The sequence below is a fragment of the Oryctolagus cuniculus genome, chromosome 2 (genome assembly GCF_051225735.1).
Source record: "Oryctolagus cuniculus isolate XC-2025 breed Fujian yellow rabbit chromosome 2, ASM5122573v1, whole genome shotgun sequence".
Classification (NCBI taxonomy): domain Eukaryota; kingdom Metazoa; phylum Chordata; class Mammalia; order Lagomorpha; family Leporidae; genus Oryctolagus; species Oryctolagus cuniculus.
The window spans coordinates 76,642,270-76,668,268 of NC_142868.1; positions in this window are offsets into that span (position 1 = coordinate 76,642,270).

Below are 25,999 nucleotides of genomic sequence, written 5' to 3' on the forward strand. Positions count from 1 at the left end.
CCAAATAGAACATACTGGGTCATAACCAAAAAATGTTTTTATTATGCAATTTGGGTTATGATGTTTTATAAATGAATAACTTTGGGGGCCGGCACTGTGGCTCAGCAGGTTAAAGCTCTGGCCTGATGCGCCGGCATCCCATTTGGGCGCCGGTTCTAGTCCCGGCTGCTCCTCTTCCGATCCAGCTCTCTGCTATGGCCTGGGGAAGCAGCAGAGGATGTTCCAAGTCCTTGGGCCCCTGCACCTGTGTGGGAGACCTGGAAGAAGCTCCTGGCTTCAGATTGGTGCAGCTCCGGCCATTGCGGCCATCTAGGGAGTGAACCAGCGGATGGAAGACCTCTCACTCTGTCTCTACCTCTCTCTGTAACCTTGTCTTTCAAATAAATAAAATAAATCTTTAAAAAATGAATAACTTTGTTTGTAGAAATGTAATAAAAAGATGTTAGTACCAAAATTTTTTAAATCCATGGATTTTTTTCAACTACATATTTTCCATCACAGTTTTGAAGAAACTCTGATATAAATATACATATTATCTATTTAAACGTAAGAGATAAATTATCTGAATTCTAATTCTGTACTATTATTTAAAAGACCATCCAGGGGCCGTTGCTGGATAGTGGGTAAAGCTGTAGCCTGCAGTACTGGCATCCCATAAGGGTGCCAATTTGAGTCCTGGCTGCTCCACTTCAATCCAGCTCTCTGCTATGGCCTGGGAAAGCATTAGAGGATGGTCCAAGTCCTTGGGCCTCTGCACTCAGGTGGAAGACCTGGAGGAAGCTCCTGGCTCCTGGCTTCAACTTCGGTCTGCAGCCATCTGGGGAGTGAACCAGTGGATGGAAGACTCTCTCTCTCACCTTCTCTCTCTCTTTCTCTCCCTCCCTCCTGCCCTCTCTCCCTCCCTCCCTCTCCCCCTTTCCCTCTGCCTCGCTGTAACTCTGCATTTCAAATAAATAAATAAATCTTTAAAAAAAGACAATCCAAGGGGAAACCTTAAAAATCATATGAAATGTTAGTAATAAGCTTTCAATTCCACTATTTCATTCATTTCTACTTTTATTTTTCATGTTTTGAAAAAAATGTTTTCATTTGATTTTTTCCAGACATGTAAAAATCCTGCAATCTTACTGTGTACTATGGTGATGTTTCATTACATGTATACCTTGTGTAATATTCATTCAAGTTAAATTTATTTGTCCTTTCAATCATTTTACATTGCTTTGTGGTAAAAACATCCAATATCCTGTCTTCTAGGTTTTTTTTTTAAAATAGAGAAATGCACCATCCACTAACATTACCTATAGTCACCTTACTGCACAATAAACCCCCAGAACTTCTTACTGCTATCTATCTACACCCAGATACCCATCAATCAAACTCTCCCCATCTCGCCCTCCTCATCTCCCTCCCCAGCCTCTGGTAACCACTAATATTGACAGGCAGAGTGGACAGTGAGAGAGAGAGACAGAGAGAAAGGTCTTCCTTTGCCGTTGGTTCACCCTCCAATGGCCGCCGCGGCCAGCGTGCTGCAGCTGGCACACCGCGCTGATCCGATGGCAGGAGCCAGGTGCTTCTGGTCTCCCATAGGGTGCACGGCCCAAGCACTTGGGCCATCCTCCACTGCAATCCCTGGCCACAGCAGAGAGCTGGCCTGGAAGAGGGGCAACCGGGACAGAATCCGGCGCCCCGACCAGAACTAGAACTGGCGCCGCAAGGCAGAGGATTAGCCTAGTGATCCGCGGTGCCGGCCTATTTTAATTTTCATTTTATTTTTATTTAGACTTTTATTTTTTTTAGACTTCATGTAAGTGGTATCATGAAAATTTGTATCTTGGTGCTTGGATTATTTCACTTGACATAATGACCTCCACATCTGTCCCTGCTGTTGCAAATGATACGGAAGAGTGCATCCTTTTTGTGGCTGAGTAATATTCCATTGCATGTATATGCCACATTTCCTTTATCCGTTCAAAACCACTGCCCTGACCCTCAGGTTGTTTTCATTTCTTAACTCTTATGAATCGGTTTCAGTAAACATTGGAGTGCAAATGTCTGACAAATGGATTTCATTTCCCTTGACTATGTATTCACCAGGGGAATTGCTGGATCATATGAGTTCTACTTTATTTTCTAAGGAAACTGCATACTGTTTTCCACAACAGTTGTACTCGTTTATATTCCCATCAATAACATGCAAGGGTTCCCTTTTTCCACATCCTTGCCTTGTTATCTTTTTTCTATTTGATGATAGCCAAATTTACAGGCGTAAAGTAACACCACCTGTGGTTTTGATTTACATTTCCTTGATAAGTGATGTTGAACATTTTTAAATGCACTGATTGATAGTTTGTCTTTCTTTAAGAGTTATCTGCTTAGATCTACTGTGCAATTTTAATTGATATTTTTCTAGTTTGATTTCTAGTGTCATTCCTCTGCATTTGGATATTGAAATTGTTTTCCTTATGTATTCTGAATATTAACCCCTTACGAGATGTATAACTTGAAAATATTGTTCTTTGTGGGTTTTCTCTTCACTCTGCTGGTTCTTTCTTTTGCTCTTTGCCTATTTTTCTTTTATTTCCTGTGGTTTAGGGGTTGGATCTAGAAAATTCTGGTGATCCTAGTGTCATATGTGTTTTTTCCCTGCATTTTCTTCTAATAATTTCAGTGATTCAGGTCTCACATTTAGTCCTACAGTGCATTTTCAGGTTTTTTTAAAAATAAATTTAAATAATTTTTAAATAAATTTTGAATAAATAAATTTATTTATTTTATTTGAAAGTCAGAGTTGCACAGAAAGAGGAGAAGAGGCAGAGAGAGAGAGAAGTCTCCTATCCACTGATTCACTCCGCAATTGGCTGCAACGGCCAGAGCTGTGCTGATCTGAAGGCAGGAGCCAGGAGCTTCTTTGGGGTCTCCCACGAGGGTGCAGGGGCCCAAGGACTTGGACCATCTTTTACTGCTTTCCCAGGCCACAGCAGGGAGCTGGATTAGAAGAGGAGCAGCCAGGACTAGAACCCACGCCCATATGGGATGCCGGCACTGCAGGTGGTGGCTTTATCCTCTATGCCACAGTGTGGGCCCCTTCAGTTGATTTTTATGCATAATAAGAGCTGGGGGTCTAGTGTCATTCCTCTGCATTTGGATATTGAAATTTCCCAGCACCACTGACTACAAATACTATCCTTTTTTCCAATGCATGTTCTTTGCAATTTTGTCAAAGATCAATTTGCTACAGATGTGTGAGTTTACTTCAAAGGATCTCTATTCTGCTCTGTTTGTCTATGCAACTATTTTTATGTCAATGTCGTACTGTTTTAATTACTATAGCATTGTTATATATTAAGGTCAAGTACTGGAATGCCTCCAACTTTGCTGTTTTTTCTAAAATTGCTTTGGCTATTTGAAATCTTTTGTGCTTCCATATAAAATCTATTAGTGCTTCCTTTCTATTTCTAGTTCTTTTAAAAATGTTATTGGGATTTTCATAGGGATGGTATTTAACATCTAAATCTCTTTGGATAGTATGCATATTTTAATATTAATTTTTCCCATACATGAACATAGGCTGTCTATTTCTTTAAGGTGTCTTCCTCATTGCTTTCATCAGTGGTTTCTAGTTTTCATGGTAGGGATATTTCACCTCCTTGGTTAATTTTATTTCCAGATTTTTGGTAAATATCGAAAATGATATTGCTTTCTTTTCGAGATGATGCACCATTGATGTATAACAACTATACTGATCTTTGTACATTGACATTGAATAGTGCAAAGCTGGGAAATTTGTTTATTCAGCTTTTTGGTGGATTATTATGTGTTTTCTATACATTAGATCATGTCACCTATAGATAGTGACAATTCAACTCCCTTTTTATTGGCTATCTTTTATTCCCTTCTCTTGCCTACCTTTGAGTTACAGTGTTAAAATGGGTATCCTTATCTTGTTCCAGATCTTAAAACAACCTTCAACTTTTCCTATTCAATATGATGTTAACTGATGACTTGTTATATATGACCTTCATTATGCTGAGGTATGTTCCTTCTCTACCTAACTTATTCAGAATTATTATCATGAATGATGTTGAATTTTACTAAATATCACTTCTGCATTTATTTAGATGATCAGAGTTTTCACTTTTATTCTATTGAGTGGTGCATAAGAGTGATTGATTTGCATATGTTGAACAATCCTTGCATCCCTTGTTAAGAGACCCATCTGATCATGATGAATGATTTTTTAATGTTCTGTTGGATTAGATCTGGTAGTTTGTTCATGATTTTTATAACTATGTTCATCAATGATATTGCCCTATAGCTTTCTTTCTTTTTTATGTTTTTGTCTGGTTTTGGATTCTGTGTAGTGATAAATTCATACAGTGAAGGGTGAAGAATTCCCTCCCATTTTTGAATTAATTTAAGAAGTATAGGTGTTAATTCTCCTTTAAAGTTTGGTGGAATCTGGCAATAAAGTTATCTGGTCTTGAGCTTCTCTTTAATGAAAGATTTTTAATTATAGATTCAATCTTGCTACTCTTTATTAGTCCATTTAGGGATTCTATGTACAGTTGATTCAATCTTTTGAAGTTATTTGTGTCTCAGAATTTTTCCATTTTTTCTAGGTTAACAAATTTGTTATCATCTAATAGTTCACAGTAATCTTGAGCAATCTTTGTATTTCTGTAGTGCCAATTGTAATGTCTTCATTTTCATCTGTGAGTCTACATATTTGGATCCTTTATTTTTTCTTGGACAGTCTAGCTAAGGTGTATCAGTTTTATCTTTTCAAAGAGCAAGCTCTTTCATTGATTCTGTTTCTATATTTTTTTAGTCTGTACATCATTTATTTGTACTCTGAATTTTATTTGTTTCCTTCTACCAATGTTGGATTTGATTTGTTCTTATTTTTCTATTTCCTTGAGGTTTAGTGATAAATTTGGTTGAGATCTGGTTTATTTTGCTGTGTTTGTAAGCACTGATTGCTATAAAATTATTGCCTCTTATTACTGCTTTGTTGTAACCATAGAATTTAGAATGCTGGGTTTCCATTTCCATTCATTTCAAGAATTTTGTTAATATTCTGTTTGATTTCTCCCTTGCTCCATTGACTTTTCAATAGTAAATTATTTCCATGTTTTTGTGTACTTTCCAAAATTGTTTGTAACTCATTTCTAGTTTTATTGCATTGTAGTCAGAAATGGTACTCAACTTGATTTCTATTCAGATTTGTTGAGACATGTTTTGTAACTTTCCATATAATCTATCCTTCAAAATGTCGCTTGTGCTATTGAGAAGATTGTGTTCTGCAGCCGTTGGGAAGTTCTGTACATGTCTATTAGATCCACTTGTTCTGGGGCACAATTCAACCCTGCTGTTTCTTTGTTAATTTTATGTCTGGATTTCTATATGTTTCTGAAAGTGGTGTGTTGGAGTTTCCTACTGTTGTTATATTGGGGTCTCTTTCTCCCTGTAAAGCTAATAATATTTTATGTATTTGTATGATCTAAGATTGGATGTGTACATATATATATATTTAAAAGTGCTATTTCCTCTTGGTGGATTATCATTTTATTATTATATAATGACCTTCCTGGGGTGTTTTTACTGTGGAGTAATTTTCTTGTAAATAGAATATAGTTGGGTTCTGTGTTTTAATTCATTCAGTCACTCTAAGACTTTTGATTTTAGAAATGAATATGTTAATATTTAAGGTAATTTCTGATAGATAAAGATTTACTGCTGCCATTTTGATACTTGTTTTGTATTCCTATTGTACTTTGTTATTTTTTACCTCTCTCACAGTCTTCATTTGTGGATATGTAATTTTCTCCAGTGGTATACTTTGATTTCTTAATACTTTTGGTAAATCTGTCATGGATTTTTGCTTTGTGTTTACTATGAAACTTACCAAAAGTTCTTTTGGGGGACTGGTGCTTTGACGTAGCTGGTAAGCTACTTCCTATCATGCCAGCATCCCATATGGGCTCTGGTTCAAGTCCCAGCTGCTCCACTTCTGATCCAGTTCCCTGCTAATGTGCTTGGGAAAGCAGCAGAGTATGGCTCAAGCGGTTGGGTCCCTGTGCCCATGTGGAAGACATGGAAGAAGCTCGTGGCTCCTGGCTTTGGCCTGGCCCAACCCTGGATGTAGCAGTCATTTGGGGAGCAAACCAGTGGATAAATTATTTCTCGTTCTGTCTCTCCCTCTCTCTCTCTGTAACTGTGACTTTCACATAAATAAATAAACCATTTTTCTAAAAATAGTTTACTTGGCTATTACAAGTTATGTTGAATTTATAGCTTAGCATTGATCTGATAGAGATAAACAAAAACAAAAGGAAATATTAAAAAACTGTACAGTTATGCTCCATTCCTCCCATATTTTTGATTTTAATGTTATATTCTTTCTCTTTCAATATTACCTGTCTCTCCGCTTTTTAATGCTTGATTCTAATTTTTGTCTTCATAGTAAAAAAATAAATGGTTTATATATCATGTTTACAATGTTTGGGCATTCTGAATTTGTTTAGGTACTCTTACCACTGAGTTTTCTGTCTTGTGAAATTTTCTCCTTACTTGCTTGGGTCTCTTTTCATTTGAAGAACTCCCTTTAGTGTTTCTTGTAACACAGCTCTGGTGGTGATAAATTCTCTGTTTTATTTTGGGAATGTCTTTATTTTTCCTTCCTATCTGAATGACTCCTTACTGGATCCAGTATTATTGGCTGGCAGTTTTTTCCTTCAGTGTTGTAAAAGTATTATCCCATTCCCTCCTGGCTTGTAAAGTTTCTGCTGAGAAGTTTGCAGTCAGCAACTTGGTGCACTTTTATGTGTTATTTGCTTCTTTTCTCTTGAAGCTTTGAAAATGCTGTCTTTATCTTTAACCTTGGAGAGACTGACTATAATATGTCTTAGGGTAGACTTGGGTGGTTGAAACAGACTGGTGACCTTTGATATTTCTGTACCTGGATAGTTATATCTTTAGGTTTGGAGAATTCTTTGGATATGCTTTCTTCCTGTTTGTCCAAACTGCTTATCACTCCCAGTAACCAGCATATTTGCTCTTTTGATGGTATCCCTTATTTCCCATAATTATTCTTCATCTTCCTAATTCTTTCTTTTTTTCTTCAATTTTGTATTTTCAAATGCCTTATCTTATAGCTCATTGATTTTTTTTCTTCTGTTTGATTTATTATTCTATCATGTTTTTATTTCACTTAGTGAAATTTTTCAGTTGAAGAATTTCTGTTTGATTTTGTTTAATTATGCCTATCTCTATGAAATCTGTTAGAATATCAAATCATGTCTCTGTGTTATATAGCTTGCTTAGAACATATATTTTGAAATCACTCAAGCTTTTGGAAATGTCAGTTTCTAGATGGTTGATTCCTGGTACCTTATTTTGCTCTTTCAGTGAAGATATGGTTCCCTGTAAATTTCTTTTTTCTTTCTTTTTTTAAAGATTAATTTATTTATTTGAAAGGCAGAGAGGCAGAGGCAGAGAGAGAGAGAGAGAGAGAGAGAGAGAAAGAGAAAGAGAAAGAGAAAGAGAAAGAGAAAGAGAAAGAGAAAGAGAAAGAGGTCCTCCATCCACTAGCTCACTCCCCGGATGGCCATAATAGCCTGAGCTACAGTGATCCGAAGCCAGGAGCTTCTTCTGGGTCTCCCACATGAGTGCAGGGGCCCAAGGACCTGGGCCATCTTCCACTGCTTTCCCAGGCCACAGCAGAGAGCTGGATCAGAAGTGGAGCAGGGGCAGGTCGGTGCTATGGCGTAGCAGGTGAGACTGCCGCCTACAGTGCTGGCATCCCATATGGGCTCTGGTTTGGGTCTGGCTACTCCACTTCTGACCTAGCTCTCTGCTGTGGCCTGGGAAGGCAGTGGAGGATGGCCCAAGTCCTTGGGCCCCTGCACCATGTGGGAGACCCGGAAGAAGCTCTTGGCCCTCTGCTCCAGATCAGCACAGTCCCGGCCATTGCAGCTGATTGGGGAGTGAACCAGCAGACAGAAGATTTTCTCTTTCTCTCTCTCTCAACTCTAACTCTCTAACTCTCTAACTCTGACTTTCAAGTAAATAAATAAATTTTTAAAAAAAAGTGGAGCAGCCAGAACTCGGGTCTGCCACAATGCATGTTGCTGGTGTAGAAGACTGGTCAGGTCGGACCACAGAACTCTACTTGGCACTGAGGAGGGTTCAGAAGCTGTCTATAGGCACTGGTTTGAGAACAGAGCCCGTTATGATCTGCTCAACGCTGTTGGCACCAAGTCCCAAAACAGTCCTGTGATTCCTTGCTGCCTTCCCCATATTGTGCAAGTGGTAATATAGGCCTCTCAGCTACTCAGGTGGATCAGACCCGAGTCTCACAGTCACCAGGTCCTGTGTAATCCCAGAGGTGCCTACCAGGCCCATAAGAGGGTGATGATAATAGAGTCTATCTGACCAGGGCCAGACTCTGTTCATAGTTTCCATCCTATGCCAAATAGCTATAAAGATATGCCTCACACTGGGCCTTCATAGTCCAACAATACGGTCCTGTGGCCAAAGTTGGAAGAAAGGGATAAACACAACCCTCTGGCTACCCAGATTAGCTCCAGGCTGATCATGACTGGGTCCACAGTCATGGGTTCTCTCAGAGTCTCAGGGGTGTTTGCCAAGCTTACCAGTGGTCTGCAGTGACACATGCCGGAATGATTGCAACTCCACTGAAGCACAGGTCTCCACCATTGGCTGCTACCTGGATACATGAGCAGGATGCTGGATGGAAGGGAAGTCACCTGGCCTTGACCAGCTTCCGATAGGGATGTGAGCGTCCCAAGTGGTGGCTTAATTGGCTGCACTGCAATACTTGCCCAGGAACTACTTTTAATACTGAGGTTTGATAATATATTAGAAGATTCTATAGATTATTATGCATAAGATAATGGATATATTTAGTAGTGGCAAATATGAGAAGCTCAAATATGACAATATATTACATGATACCAAAAAAAAGCAAACAGTAAAAATGTCATTCTGGTATATTTAATAATCATTATAATTTATAATGAAGTATATTTCTTTCACTATTACTTGTATTTTCCCTTACCAATACTTGTTTCCTCTTTACAAATAACAAAATTTCAACTATATTTGTAATGGAAAACAATATTTTTTTGACAGGCAGAGTTAGATAGTGAGAGAGAGAGAGACAGAGAGAAAGGGCTTCCTTCCATTGGTTCACCCCCCAAATGGCTGCTAAGGCCGGCATGCTGCACCGATCCGAAGCCAGGAGCCAGGTGCTTCCTCCTGGTATCCTATGCGGGTGCAGGGCACAAGCACTTGGGCCATCTTCCACTGCCCTCCTGGGCCACAGCAGAGAGCTGGACTGGAAGAGGAGCAACCAGGACAGAATCCGGCGCCCCAACCGGGACTAGAACCCGTGGTGCCAGTGCCACAGGTGGAGGATTAGCCAAGTGAGCCAGCTGTGGCGCCAGCCGAATGGAAAACAATTTTAAAACATTCTGTTATCTTGTATAAATTATATCACATTTGAATTTTGGATTCCTCTTTCATTAAAAATCCTACTCAGATTCTTGTGAAAATTAAGTAAAAGTGGTTTGTGCGAGGTATATTTTCTTTATCTCATGCACTGAACAAGTAAGAGGTATGAATATGATTATTATATTTCTTAGTTTATAAAGTATTTGATGGCACATCAACAGGGGAGTCACATCAATAAATATTTTTTGAATCTAAAGGCATAATATAAAAGTGCTTCTTTTATTCATCATATCAAGAAAAATCACTCAAACTGAAAAAAATTAAATATTATTAGTTTTTATTATATTTTGGATTTTAGCTAGTTTAATGACATACAAAAGGAAATAAAGGTATGTAGATTGGAGATAGATAGGTTTTTACTCATAGAAAAAATGAATGTATGGAAAATCCTAAGGGTTCTACAATAAACAAAATGCTAGAAATAACTAATAAATTTAATAAATTCATAGACTGTGAAGTCAACATACATAATCCAGTAGTTTTCTTTGTATTAACAATAAAATATAGAAAATGAAATATTTTTAAGAAAAGGAATATCATTTTCAGTCACAGCTAGAAACATGAAATACTTTGAGACAAATTTAGTTATGAGTAAGACCTTACTCAGAAACTTGTCAAATATTGCTGAGAGAAATTAAAGATAAATAAGTAGAGCGATACCAATTTCCTGAGCTGGAAGAGTAAACATGAAGGTGTCAATTCTCCTTAAAAGTATCTGTACATTCAATGCTATCCCAGCTAAAATTTTAGCAAGCAAAAATGTAAAATTTAATAAGCATATTCTAAAGTTTATTTGAAAATGCAAATGAGTTGGTAAAATGAAAAACTATCCCAAGGTTTAATATAAATCTACCCAAAAATTAAGGTATATTTGTTTAATTATTAAATATGAATCAAAGAGCAGAAGAGACTCCAGAAATAACCCACACAAATCATTACTTGAGTTCCCCAAAATTCCAAGATAACTCAACAGGGAAATGGTAACCTTTTCAATAAATGGTAATGAAACATTTTAGATATTCATATGAAGAAAAAACTGAACATTGGCCCTAACCTTCACATAATACTGCAAAATTAATTCAAAATAGGACATAGATAAAATGTATTATAAAACTGAAACTATACAGAAAATCTAGGAGGAAATATGTCCAAATTTGCAGGCAATAATTTTTTGGACAGGAAACAGATCATTAAGGAATTTGATCTCATTAAAATGTAAATTTTTTCTCTTGGAAAGACACCATTAATGAAAGGAAAAGGCAAGCTATGCATGGGGGATAACATACTTGAAAAACAGGTATCTGCCTTGAATGCTGAGTCAGTAGGAACTCTGACTGCAAGATAGGGCACAGGGTGTAGCTAGGTCTCTGGGCAATCACTGTGTATGGTACCAAAGAAATAATTAAAATTAGAAAATAACTGAAACAAAAAAATACAAACATTCATCAAAATGAATAGCTGTTTTTTTTTTAAATTTGATACACCATTGGCCAAATTTACCAAAAAAGAGGAAGACCCAAGTTAATATAATTAGAGATGAAAAAGGAAAAGAAGAATTGTCAGGAAAACCTAGAAGAAATGGATAGATTCCTAGACACAGACAATCTTCCAAAATTGAGTCATGATGACATAGAAAACCTAAACTGACCAATATTATTCAATAATATTCAAAGATGAATATTGAATCAGTAATAAAGATGTTCCAATAAAGAAAAACCCAGGACTAGATGGCTACACTGCTGAATTCTACCAGTCATTTTAAGAACTAATTCCAATTCTTCTCAACCTATTCAAAACAGTTGAAAGGTAGGGAATCCTCCCAAACTCCTCCTATGAGGCCAGAATCACCTTAATTCCAAAATCAGAAAAAGATGAAACCAAGACAGACAACTATGGACCAAAAGCCCTGATGAACATAGATGCAAAAGTCCTCAATAAAATACTAGCTAATCAAATCCAAAAATGCATCAGAAATCATTCACCCACACACAGTGGGATTTCTTCCTGATATGCAGGGCTTGCTCAACATGCACAAATCAATAAATCAAAGGATAAAAACCATATGATTATTGCAGTAGGTGCATAGAAAGCATTCGATGAAAGATAACATCCTTTCATGAAAAAAATGTAAGCAACTTAGGTATTGAAGTAAAATTATCTCAACACATTCAAGGCAATTTATGACAAACTCACAGCCAGTATCTTATTGAATGGGGAAAAGTTGGAAGCATTCTCACTAAGATCCAGAACCAGACATGGATACCCACTTCCTCCCCTGTTATTCAGTATAGTCCTGGAAGGTTTAGCCAGAGCCAATAAACAAGAAAAAAACAAATCAAAGGAACACAAATCAGAAAGCAAGAAGTCAAATTATCCATATTTACAGATGACACTACTCCAAATGACTCCATGAGAGATTATTAGAACTCATAGAAGAGTTTGGTAAAGTGACACAATATAAAATTAACACACAAAAAGCATGAGCCTTTGCATACAGACAATGCCATGGCTGAGAATGAACTCCTAAGATCAATTCCACTCATAATACACACAGAAAGAACTTGGAATAAATTTAACCAAGGAGGTGAAAGATATCTATTTTGAAAATTACAGAATATTAAAGAAAGAAAAGGAATAAGAAACAAAAAATTGAAAAACCTTCCATGTTCATGGATTAGAAGAATTAATATCATTAAAATGCCCATACTACTGAAAGCATTTTACAGATTCATTGTGATCCCAGTCATGACACTAATGACATTCTTCTCAGATCCTTAAAAAATGTTGCTAAAATTCATATGGCAACACAGCAGACTCCAAATAGCTAAAGCAATCTTTCACAACAAAAATAATGCTAGAAGCATCATAATACCTGATTTTGAGAAATATTATAAGCCAATTATGAAAATAGCCTGATACTGACACAGAAATAGACATGTAGTCCAATGGGACAGAAGAGAATCTCCAGAAATCAGTCCATGCATCTACAACTAATTTGTATAAATGAAATTTGTATACCTTAAATAAAAACAAAAAGAAAAACAGGTTTCTCACAACAAAATACCTTTTACCCATAATGCATAAAGAATTTTTGTAATTCTGTAAGACAAAAAATCTATTTATAAAATCAGGATAAACATCTGAATAGATACTTCAAAATTAAAACATTTAAATGGTTTAAAAGGATATGTGAGATGTTCATTATCATTTTTATCAGGGAAATGCAAATTAATACCAAAAATGAGAAATCACCACAGACCTATTATAACGGCTAAACTGAAAAAGCCTAGCAAAGGCATGGAGGAATTGGAATTTTTATTCCCTGTTTTATGATATATAAAATGATACAAGCACTTAGTAAAACAACTTGATGTGTTTCTGTAAACTAAATCAAACTCTTGACCCAGAAAATCCATTCATAGGCATCTGAAGAACAAATATTAAATGATGTATCCAAGCAATGTTTTTCTATGAGTACTTCAGTGGAAATACTCAAAAATGAAAGAACATAAATTTCCAGCATCAGAAGAATGAATCAGCAAATTTAAGTATATTTCTATAACAGCATGTTCTCAGCAATAAAAAAGAGTGAAACAAACTCAACAACATGTGAGAATTTCAAAAGCATGTGAACAAGGGAAGTGAAAAACAAGAGTACACATCATAGGATACCATTTATAAGAAATTCTAGAGTAGGCTAAATTAACCTAGAGAAATAAAAAGCAGACATGTGATCACCTGGTGTTGAGAAGTTGTTGAGTATAAAGGTCATAAAAGAGGGTAAGGGATTGGCTGTAAACACTGATTGGTGATGATTACATTGATATGAATAGGTATCAAAACTCCCTGAAATGTATAACATACAGTAGTCCATTTCATTGTTCACAGACTATGTAACGGTAAAACTGATGGAAAGGAGAAACTTATGTGAGAACTAGCTTCATAGGAAGAATCTACAAGGGTAGTTCAAAAAGTTCTTGGAAAATAGAATTAACATTTGTTTAATGCAAAATTATTTTGAAGCCCATGCATAGTTTTTTCCATAAACTTTTGAAGACCGCTGTTATTTCTCTGGTATAATGAGAAGCTTTAAGCGGTACCTGGCTTCCTTTATGGAGCTCAAAGGGCAAGATCCCCAAGATAAAAATTTGTGGATTCCGTTGAGTCACTGGAGTTCATGTGCCCAGCGTGGTTCAGAAGTGCAGCACTGTCCCCTGCCTGGAGGGTGAAAAGGGATTAGAGGCAGCCCGAAGACTGCTGCACAGACAATTATGTAACTCGGCATGGTGCACAAGGAGCAGGCAGGGCCGTGCTGAGAAGAGGACAACGGGATGGCCCTGACAGAAATGAGAGAGAGGCTGCCAGGACTCTGTGTGCTGGCAGTCCAGCAGTGACGCCTGGGACGCCAGTGGCTGCCAACATGTGCAGGGGACTAGGATCAAGTCTGCTGGGTCCAAAGGTTTGAATCACAGAAGTCCCTCACTATTCCAGGGAAAGATAGGGATCCCAAATTGCCCTCTCACACCATGGGTCAGAGTACAGAACAGTTACAAAGATGGGCTAGAGAGAAATTTTAAAAAAATGCGTCATTCTTATCTAAAGTTTCAGCTAAAATTTATACTTTTTATTTATTTATTTATTTTTTATACTTTTTATTTTTAGAAATCACCAATATTGAAAAACAAATCCCCTTACCTTAGTACTCCATTATAAAAACAAACCGTATTAAGACTTTATAGACTATTTATAAAGAGTGGTGACAATTGTCAACCCCAATGCAGATTCATATACTTCACCAAAGATGCTAAAGCACCGGTGACTTGTGCCAGCAAACTTGGATTCCTCAGGTTACCCTGGAGGATTTCAAGCCCCTAGGGCACAGAGAGTATGGACCTGGTCAGCGGTTGTCCTTCAACTCCCTCAACTAAGAAAAAGATAAGCATGCTGAGAGAATGTAGAAGGAGCATGGAGAAGAGGGTTAGAGACAGAAGAGGGTTTTTTTTATTTTTTATTTTATTTTTATTGGACAGGCAGAGAGAGTCAGAGACCTTTCTATTCACTAATTCATTCCCCAAATGGCTGGTACAGCCAGGACTGGGGTAGACCTAAGCCAGGAGTCTGATGTCCATCTGGGTCTCCCACATGGGTTGCAGGGACTCAGTTATTTTAGTCATCATGTGCTGACTCCCTGGGTATGATTAGCAGGAAGCTGCATCAGATGAAAAGTAGTGGAGGCCTGAACTGGGCATTCCAATATGGGATGCTGGATGCCCAAATGGTTACTTAACTGCTATACCAAGTCACTGCCTCCAGAAGTTTGAAGAAATTTTTAGAATACTCGAACATTTCATATCTTGACTATTGGTGTGGGGAGCAACTCGGACTAGACTAAGTTACTGGAATTAAGACTTATTCTATGCATCTGCTTCCCACAATATGGCACTGAGAGAGGAGTAAACAGCTTCTACACAGCTGCCTCCAGTTCGACCAGTAACCTGCAGGAGCTGATCCTGCTCCTGATTGGAGGAGAGCAGCGTACTCGGTGTGTGGGTAGCAGAGTTGGGATTGGTGGAAGAGGACTATAAAGGAGGAGAGAGACAACATGCACCAGGAACATCTAAGAGGAACACCTGAGGAACATCTGAGCAGCCCCCGAGAGAGCCGGCCGGCGGTGTGCCGCTCCCCCGCGGAAGTGGGGAAAGTGACAGGGGGAACCGCCCTTCCACGGAGGTGGAAGGGACAGTAGCCAACCCAGGAAGAACCAGCAGCAAACCCGGGGAGGGCCGAGCAGACAAAAGAACAGCGCAGGGTCCTGTGTCGTTCCTCCGCGAAGAGGGGGAGCGACAATTGGCCTCCAAAAAAAAAAGCCAAAAATCTATGTTAAAGCATTTCCTACTTGAAAAAAAAAAAAAGTCAGTCTTACAGGGAAAATGCACAGAGGAGGCTACATAACTCCCTTGCTATATTTCAAATGAAAAAAAAATGTCAAAAAGTATAAGAAATGTAAGTGGAAGCCACAATGCACAGACCATAGAATCATCAGATGTGATATTAGAATTATTTACAATAAATTTGATTTGTTGTCCATTGTGGGTGTTTGACCGCTGCTCTACCTTATCTCTAAGCCATTTCTGTACATAAGATGGTTAGGAGTGTCATTGTATCTGCATGTAAGAGGCCATTTATATGTTCCTATCATTTTCCAGTTCCGGTTCCTTATTCTGTAGTACATTGTCTAAGCAGCAATAAATATGGTTTTTTAGTGCTTTATGCTATATTTCTTTGCTAGTTACTTAACATATCCACCCCCAGCACCCATACCTTTCAGCAGATTACAAGGCAGCACAGTAGGTCATACTTCTTATCCATTTATGAGACTTCATTGAACAATGAGCAGGCAGGAAGGAATCAGTTTTTATAGAACGCTAGGTAGGTGCTGGTCACTATGCTGGCCATTTTTTTTTTTTTCGTGCAGTGAGGCTCAGGAGATCTGAGCAATGGAATGTCTGCATTTAATTCTCTCAAGTAGGGTTCAGAGAATTAGAATTCAGTGATTCTAACAAATTAATTATCCAAGATGTCCCCCGGGAAACTGGAGGAGGATACTATTGGTCCCCAAATGATCTGTCTCTGCAATGTGTTGTATAATGGCAATGAACACCCTGAATATGTTATACTCTATGATTGGCAGCCCTGGGGATAGTTTGCTTAGAAAAACACTTTAGAGCAGAACTAACCGACATGAGCCATTAACTAACATAAATGTGTAATACCCAGAGGCGTTTTATTAACTGTTGCTGGACTAAAAATCTGGGGAAATCGTCAAACAGTCTGACAATTAGAGAAGCATTTTTGGAGTTTAAATGTAGTATTAAGATAGGCGAGAGGATGGTGATATTACAGTCTTTAAGGCTTGATTTATACAGCCCTTACTCTCAGGTGAAAATCTAATCTCTATCTCTTAAGCACAGTTAAAATATTCCACTTTTTAATGATGATGAGAAACAAGAATTGTGCATTAGTTGCAGCAGATTCTCAGAAATCAGAAGACGCCACTAGGAGGACACAAGTCACGTGTGACTCGCATACAACAGGAAGGTTTGCCCAACATTTTGTATAATGTGAATTTTTTAAAAGTTTCATCTATAAGCATTTTATGTTTCCGTAAATATGAGGATGCATGTTAAATATAACCATATTACCTTTTTCAGAAACCAACAATAATTCCTTAATATAAAATTCCCAGAGTTTCAAAACTTACAATTTGCTTTGAATCAGGATCTCTATAGGTCTTAATACACCTTCCAAACTTCCATTTATTGAATCTCCACCTCTTTTTTTTTTTTCTTGGTAATTGTTTGTTAAAGGAACTGTGTTGTTGGTCGTGCACTTCTCCACAGTTCTAATTCTGCTGATTGCATCCCTGTGGTGTAGCCTAACGAGTTCTTGAGCTCTCTGCATCCTTGCAAATTGGGAGTTGGGTCCAGAAATGATATTGTGTTCAGATTCTACTTAAAAATAAAAAAAAAACAGGACTGCTTCATGGGCAGTGATGTATCCTTTTGACTCCTCTCTTGTGGTAACTGTCATTGAAGCTCTGTGTCTAGCTATGGCAATTTCTCAAATGGAGATTTCACGGAAGTGTTGGCATGCATAGCTTGTTCGGAATAAAAAATGCAACACTCCGTTAGAAATCAGCAAGAGCTAAGTAGCAGCTACCCATTTTAGATGGGGTATGTGATCTGTAGACCCACAGTCCCCACAAACCCACTCCCCAGCTGCCACTCCCTCATGTATGTTACCTGAAAACCTCCTGTGGGACTTGAAGTTTGCGGCATTTCCTGTAGAACTTGCTGCCTAAATGAAAGCAAAGATTTAAGTTTTTAATTTTTTTTTAGTTAAAACAAGGAAACATTAGACTAGAGAAAGAAAGAAATACGATATGTAGAAATATATTTGTATAGAAGAATGGGAATATTTCTTGGTGGTAGAAAAGAAGTAGTGGCTAGTGCTGGGACTCAGCAAGTTACGCAGCCACGTGCAACTCTGGCACACCATATTGGAGTGCCAGTTCAAGTCCTCGGTACTTCACATCCTACAGGCTCCCTGCTTATGTGCCTGGGAAAGCAGCAGAGGATGGTCCATATACTTGGTCCTCTAACACCCTGTGGGAGACTGGGATGAAGTTCCCAGTTCCTAGCTTTGGCTTGGCCTGCTCCAAGCCATTGCACGCAACTATGTGGAGAGTGAACCAGAAGATGAAGAAATTTCTCTCTCTCTCTCTCTCTTCTTTCCAACTATATAAAATCTTTTTTTAAAGAAGACAGGAAGTAATATGTATGAATGACCAGTAAACTGGAAGTTTTATGTGTAAAGGATTTGCATTTTGGATCTATGCTATGTGGGAATGACAGGATTTGCATTTTGGATCTATGCTATGTGGGAATGACAGCTCAAGGAGAATTCAGCAACCTCCTAAATACCTCTTTTTCAAGAATGGAAATATTTCAAGTATGTTCAATCTAAAAGCAAGATATATTTACTTTAGTAATATTAAAGTATGATTTTTCTAAAAATGAGTTAGTCTTTCAAGATTTAAATTATTTTAGTCTAACTGAATTGCTGCTGTTTCTGTCTTCCTTCATCTTTAATTACAAATCCTTTATAATAAGTAAGATGCCTTTGGGCTTTCACAGTACGTTCTCTGATCACCTGAATCTGTTTTACACATTCGTAAATACAAAGAATTTTTAAACCATAAACACTATCCCTGAGAAGAAAGTAAAAATCAACAAACACTGAGGTAAGCCCTAGTTATAAGACTCACTGAATCCCATAGAAAGAATAAAAAGACAAATATTCTCCAATCTGACTAACCACAGTGGTAAACACTAACATCATTTGAAATGGTAAAATCATTTTGTTCCTAGAAAATCTTAGTCAACATTATCTTGCTGTTTATTCTCCAAGTCCTTATGAATAATGAGGATCATTTTTCTATTTAAAAAGAAACATATTTAAAAAGTATTTCTTCCACTGAAGGAGACTGTATTTCCACCATCGGCATTTTGGAGAAAGAATGGCATTTTGTGGAAAGGAAAGCAAGAACATTCCAATGTTATTAACAACAACGTTCTATGTAGTGTTCTAGAAACAGAAAAAGCTCATTAAGAACACACTACACACCACCACCAGTGATCCCTGGGGAGATTTCTGAAGGGGTTATTTGTAATGGAAAGTAACTGTATGAGCTCTGTGCTCATTTGTCAGAAACAGTCACAAATTAAATAGGGAAAAAAACCACAAGAAAAAGTAATATTTTTCAAACTTAGACATTAGAACCTGGCCCATCATGCATAGATTGACTCGTTAAGTAACTGTATGTTGAATGATTTTTTTGGTAAAATATAGGTAAAACATAATATCTGTTTTTGAAGAGCAATCTGGTGACTGAGAGACTCAAAAATGAGTTACAGTGAAATATTAAAATATTAATACAAATATGGATAAACTATTCCTAGAACACATGGTTTGGAGAAAGCCTTATTTCTGATGTTGAGCTCTATAAAGTGCAAAGAAACACCTTGTTCTTGGTTTTGTCCAAGAAGACTTCTACTTAGGGTGAGCATTTGGGGCACCCATGAATACACTGCTTGGGATGCCGACTGGAGTGCCCTGGATGGAGTCTTGGCTCTACCCTTGCCTTCCTCTTCCTCTTCATATGCACCGTGACAGGCATCAGGTAACAGCTCAAGTAATTGGGTTCTTGTTACCCATGGGCAAGACCTGGTATGAGTTCTGGCTTCAGCTGGCCCAGACCTAGCCATTGTTGACACTGGGGAGTAAAAGAACAGATAGGAGATATTTTGTGCCCCCAACCCCCTTTCAAAAAAATAATTGTAAAAAAAGACTGTCAGGGTCGGAACTGTAGTGTAGTAGCAGATAAAGCTGCTGTCTGCGACACTGGCAGCCCAGGTAGGGGCACTGGTTTGTTTTGCTTCCAATTCACCTCCCTGTCAATGGCCCAGGGAAAGCAGTGGAAGATGACCTAAGTGTTTGGGCCCTTGCCACCCACATGGGAGACTCAGATGAAACTCCTGGTTTTAGCCTGGCTCAGCCCTGGGCATTGCAGTCATCTGGGGAGTGAGCCAAAGGATAGAAGACCTCTCTCTCTCTCTCTCACTCTCTCTCACTCTCTCTCTCCTGCTATAACTTTCAAATAAATTAATGTTTTTTTTTTTTTTAAAGACTCTGTCGTGCCGGATTTTAAAGACAACCTCTTCATAGTCTTCATATTCTCTTAGGCCTGCTGCCTGCTCCTCCGTCTGCTAGAAACAGTCACAGGCAGACCGTCTTTGTCTCCTTTTCTCTGTAGACTCTTAACAGAATTTAGCTATGCCTCTGATTTCCGAATTTTTTTAACTTAACTCTTATTGTCTTGTCCTTGTTAGTTTTCTCTGATTTATGCATAAATTTCAGTTGGATTTTGGTTGATAATTTCAATTCTGTTACAAATGGAAGTCCTTGCTGGATTGGCCCACAGTATCACAGTAAGTGGGAATTTCAAAAAGCTGATGGTAAATGGTTAAAAAGTAGTTTATTTTGGTGCAAGAATATTTTTAAATCCATACATAATTTTTTTTTTTGACAGGAGGAGTTAGACAGTGAGAGAGAGAGAGAGACAGAGAGAAAGGTCTTCCTTCCGTTGGTTCACCCCCCCAAAATGGCTGCCATGGCTGGCACATTGTGACAATCCAAAGCCAGGAGCTGGGTACTTCCTCCCAGTCTCCCATGCAGGTGCATAGTTTTTTATAATGCAATTTCCATGGGTCTTTTTAAGTACTCTCATGTATGAGCTAGGAAGGGATTTGGTTAGGGGAAGAGCCAATTCCAAAGGGCAGAGTAAGGACAGGGATATACTTGATCTCTCTGTCATCCCTGGGGGGGTCCACAATCATACTTTTGAGAGTCAAATTGTAGGTTCCAGTGCAGGAGTAAGACTACTCCCAGTATCAGTATCTCTTAAGAGAAAGGGGTTGTTGATGAGGCAATAAAAGTGCCACTTGGCAGTAAGCAAGCCAACTACAACCTGTCAGGAGGACCAGCTGCCCTACTGCTAGACAGCTTGCCTTCCATCATATAGTCATCACTGCTGGCAGTAAGGATATAGATGGAGGAAACGCCTTGTCCCGTGAGACCCTGAATTACTTGGATCTGATCCCTTTGCTGTAGAAGAGCCGGCTCAGGTCATAGCTCATTATCTAGGAAACCTTGCATGAAATCACAAGGCCACTTTTAGATAACCAATTTTATTGTACCTCACCCTCCTTTTTTATTTCCTCTGACATGGCCAAAATATTCCAAATTTTAAATTAAGACAGACATTTATTTAATAAAGAGATTTATTTTATTTCAAATTCAGAGTTACAGAGAGGGAGATCTCGAAGGAGGGAGTGGGGAGGCAGAGAGAGGGCGGAAGAGAGAGAGAGAGAGAGAGAGAGAGAGAGAGAAAGAGGTCTTCCATCAGCTGGTTTACTCCCCAAAGGGCCACAACAACCAGAGCTGAGCCAGGCTGAAGCCAGGAGCTTCATTTGGGTCTTCCACATGAGTGCGGGGACCCAAATAGTTGAGCCATCTTCCACTGCTTTCCCAGGCATGTCAGCAGGGAGCTGAGTTGGAAGTGGAGCATCTGAGTCTTGAACTGATGCCCTTATGTCATGCTGGCTCTGCAGGCAGCGACTTCACCCACTGTGCCACAGCATCAGCCCCAAGAAAGTCCTCTTAGGAGGTCAAACTTGACCTGAAACGAAATAGGAGGCCTGGAGATGATTGTTTTTTTTAATTTTTAACTTGTGATTCACATGTAATATTTTTACACTTTGGGGAGGGGCACAGTACATATTTCAATACACACATAGAAACTTATATATACAGATACACACACACACACACACACACACAGCATCAGCCAATCACAAGTGACCAGAATTTCCATTTATTTATCTTTCTTTGTATTTGGAAACTAGCGTCTCTTCTCCTCCAGGTGTTTGTTTTTAATGAGAGAGAAACCCCTTTACTGGATCACTCCCCAAATGTCTATGACAACCAGGGCTGGTTTAAAGCCAAAGCCCAGAACAGGGGATTCAATTCAGGTCTCACATGCATGTGGCAGGGACCCAAGTACTTGAATCATTACCACTGTCTCCCAGAGTCTGCTCCAGCAGAATGATGAATTCAGGATCCAGAAGCTAGCATTGAACCCAGGTACTTCAATGTGTGACAGAGGTGGTTTGACCATTGTCTTAACTGCTAGGCCACACTCCTGCAATCCAAGTCCTTACAGTTCACAATATCATGTTAGTAATCACTGTTCTGACTTCAGATTAACTATTTTTTAAAAAAATTCACATAAAAATATATGTAGTATTTGTTTTGTGTCTGTCTTATTTCACTTAACATAATGACCTCTGGTTCCATTTACTTTTCTGAAAATACAATAACTTCATTTTTCATAGTTATATAATATTCCATTGTGTTTATATACCACATTTGTGTTATCCATATATCTATTGATAGACCCTAAGTTGATTCTGTAGTATGGCTATTGTCACTAATGCTGCAATTAATTAGAGGACCTGGATATCTGTTTTATATGCTGATTTCATTTCCTTTGGACATAAATTCAGACATGGGATATCTATGTTATATGGTAGATCTAGTTTTACTATTTTGAGTAATCTACATTACATCCTGCATAATAACTATACTAATTTGCCTTCCTTTCAGCAATGTTATAGTGATTCCTCTTTCTCAATATTCTCACCAACATTTGTTAGATTTTACTTTTTGACAATAGCTATTCTAATAGATGTGAGATAGCATTCATTGTGGTTTTGTTTTGCATTTCCTAATAATTAGTTATATTTTTATTTGAATGCCAGAGTTACAGAGAAAGGGGGGTGGAGAGAGGGAGGGAGGGAGGAAGGGAGAGAGGGAGAGAGGAAGTAGGGGGGAGAGAAAGAGAGACCTCTCATTCTCTGGTATGCTCCCCAAATAGTTGCAACAATCAGGGCTGAGCCAGGCCAAAGTCAGGAGCCAGGAGCCTCATCAGAGACCCCCATGTGTGTTCAAGGACCATCCTCTACTGCTTTCCTAGGCACGTTAACAGGGAGCTGGATCAGAAATGGAACAGGAGGGATTTGAACCACTGCCATCTGGGATAACAGCACTGTAGATGGCAGCTTAACCTGCTGCACCACTGTGCTGGCCCTGTCTTCTTTAATTTTTATCATTGATGTTTTGTAATTTTCTTTGTAGAGGTTTCATATCCTTGATTAAATTTGTACTATACATTTTGTAGCTATTGTGAATGAAATTGCTCTTACAATTTCTTTTTCAGTGAGTTCATTATTGGCATATAAAATGCTATGCATTTTTACTTGTTGATTTTTGGATCCTGTGACTTTACCAGTTTCCTTTATCAGTTCTAACACTTTCTTGGTGGAATCTATCAGTTCCTCTCATATAGAATCATGTCATCTGCGAAAATGGATAATTTGATTTTTCCTTTCCTATTTTTAAAGATTTATTTATTTATTTGAAAGAGTTACAGATAGAGATAGAGCTAAAAAAAGAGATCTACCATCCACTGGTTCACTCCACAAATGGCTGCAATGGCCATAGCTGAGCTGATCCAAAGCCAGGAGCCAAAAGCTTCTTCCAGATCTCCCACGTAGGCGAAGGGGCTCAAGTACTTGGGCCAGCTTCCACTGTTTTCCCAGGCCATAGCAGAGAGATAGATAGGAAGAAGAGCAGCCGAGACTTGAACTGGCACCCATATGGGATATGTGCACTGTGGGCCAGGGCTTTAACCCACTGTGCCACAGAGCTGCCCCTCATTTCCTGCTTTTATACCTTTTATTTCTTTATATTGCCTAATGGCTATGACTGAAATTCCAGTAAAATATCAAATAAAAGCAGTGAGAATGGACATCCTTATATTATTCCAAATCTTCTAAGAAATGCTTTAAAGTTTTCCTCTTTCAGTATAATGTTAGTTGTGTGTTTGTCATATATAGACTTCATTTAATTAAAGTATGTTCCCGCCATACCTAATTTGTTCAAGATTTTTGCTATGAATATGCGTTGAATTTTATCAAATGTTTTTCTCATTAATTGAGATGATAGGATATTTATTCTTCATTTGTTTGATGTGATTTAATATGTTCATTGATTTCTGCAGGTTTAACTACCTCTGCACACATGACATAAACTCCATTTGAGCAGGAAAAATTATGTTCTGAGCATTTTATTGGATTTACTATTATTCTTAAAGCATTTTTGCATCAACATTCACCATATTATGTTGGTCTATAATTTTCTTTTCCATGTGTCCTTGTTTGCTTTTGGAATCAATTCATGGCTAGTCTTAAACAATGACTTTGGAAGTATTCCTTCCTTTTCAGTGTTTCTCTCTCTCTCTCTCTTTTTTATAATTTCAGTAGAACTGGTGCTAGTTCTTCTCTGGAAGTATGGTGAAATTTAACAGTGAAGCAATCTGGTCTTAGGCTTTTTTGGTTGTGAAATTTTTGATTACTATTTCAATGTGTCCACCCATTATTCACTTCAACTCTTTCATGTTTTTATGATTTACTTTTACTTAATTATATATGTATTCAGGAATTAACATTTTTTTCTAGCTTTTTAAAGTTGTTAGCATATAGTTGTTCATAATAGTGCCTAATGATACTTTCTACTTCTTTGGTATTAGTTGTAATACTTATTTCTCATCTGACTTTCTTTTCTTATTTATGAGGGCTTTTTGGCCTTAGCTAAAGATGTATTGATTTTATGTTTTCAAAAACTAAACTTTTAATTTTTAATTTGTATGTTTTGTTTTGTTTTGTTTTGTTTTGTTTTTTTGACAGGCAGAGTTAGACAGTGAGAGAGAGAGAGAAAGGTCTTCCTTCCATTGGTTCACCCCCCAAATGGCCGCCACGGGCAGCACACTGCACCGATCCGAAGCTAAGAGCCATGTGCTTCCTCATGGTCTCCCATATGGGTGCAGGGCCCAAGCACTTGGGCCATCCTTCACTGCCCTCCCGGGCCACAGCACAGAGCTGGACTGGAAGAGGAGCAACCGGGACAGAATCTGGTGCCCCAACTGGGACTAGAACCTGGAGTGCCGGCGCTGCAGGCCGAAGATTAGCCTAGTGAGCCACAGCAATGGACAATTTGTATGGTTTTTAATTTATATTTCATTTTTTCTGCTTAGATCTTTCTTTTTAATTTATTTCTAATAATTTTGGATTAGGTTTTCTCTTAATTCTTTAGGCCCTAGAAATGTGTTGTTAGGTTGTTTATTTGATATTTCATTTGTACTAGATGTTTATGGCTATAAACATTTCTCTAATTATTGCTCTTGCTGTGCCCTGTAAGTTTTGGTATATCCTGATTCCACTTTTATTAATTTCAAGAATTTTTAAATTTTCCTTTTGATTTCCTCAATGATCCATTGTTCATTTAAAAAATATGTGGTCCTATCTCAACATATTTGTGTAATTTGTAGTGTTTCTTTTGTTGTTAATTTCTCCTTTTATCCCCTTATGAGCAGAAAAGATACATTCTATGACTTTGCTTTTTAAAAATGTGTTTAGAATTGTATTATTATCCAATATTTGGTCTATCCTAGAGGATGTTCCATATACTGTTGAAAAGAAGGTATATGTGTTATACAGAATGTTCTATAATGTCTATTAGGTCCTTTGGTCTGTAATGTAATTTGCCTTCGATATGTCTTTGTTCATTTTTTCTTGGATGGTATCTCCATTGATGATTTCATGGTGCTTCTCACACTATAACCGAATTAGAGCTTACCTCTTCCTCTAACTCTAATAATTTTTAACAATTGAGTGTACCAACAATATGTGCATATACATTTAAATTTAGAGCATATCAGTTTCTCAGAAGGTATGCATGTCCTCTTCAAGGCGTTCAAGATCATGGCATGTTAGGTCCATGTCTGGGGTGGGTCTGTATGGCTGCCGATGCCCACCAAAGCTGGGGTGAACTCTGGAAGAAACTGCAGAGTGCACGCCGTCAGGGAAAGAGGAGGGTGTGGGGATAGCCCACGTCTGGAGATTCAAGCACTACTTCTTCTGAAGTCCTTTGAGCGGGACTCGCCCTGCTGCGCTGGCACTGACCTGTGGAGTACAGGGCTAAGGTGATGGCGATGCTGTGGCTTCTGGCTCTATTTGGGTTTTGTGAGACAGGAGTCCTTCAGCTAGTGTGGAATGTCTGGAGCCCCAGAGGGATGTGGATATGCCAGGAATTCTGTCCCCTAGGGCAGTCAGGATTCTTACACTGACTCCTTTCTCTCCATGGCATCACATTGCCACAGCCTGAGCTCTCGGGGGTGTGGAAAGACCATGTGAGTTCCTTCTCTGTGAAAAACCTGCTATTTAAA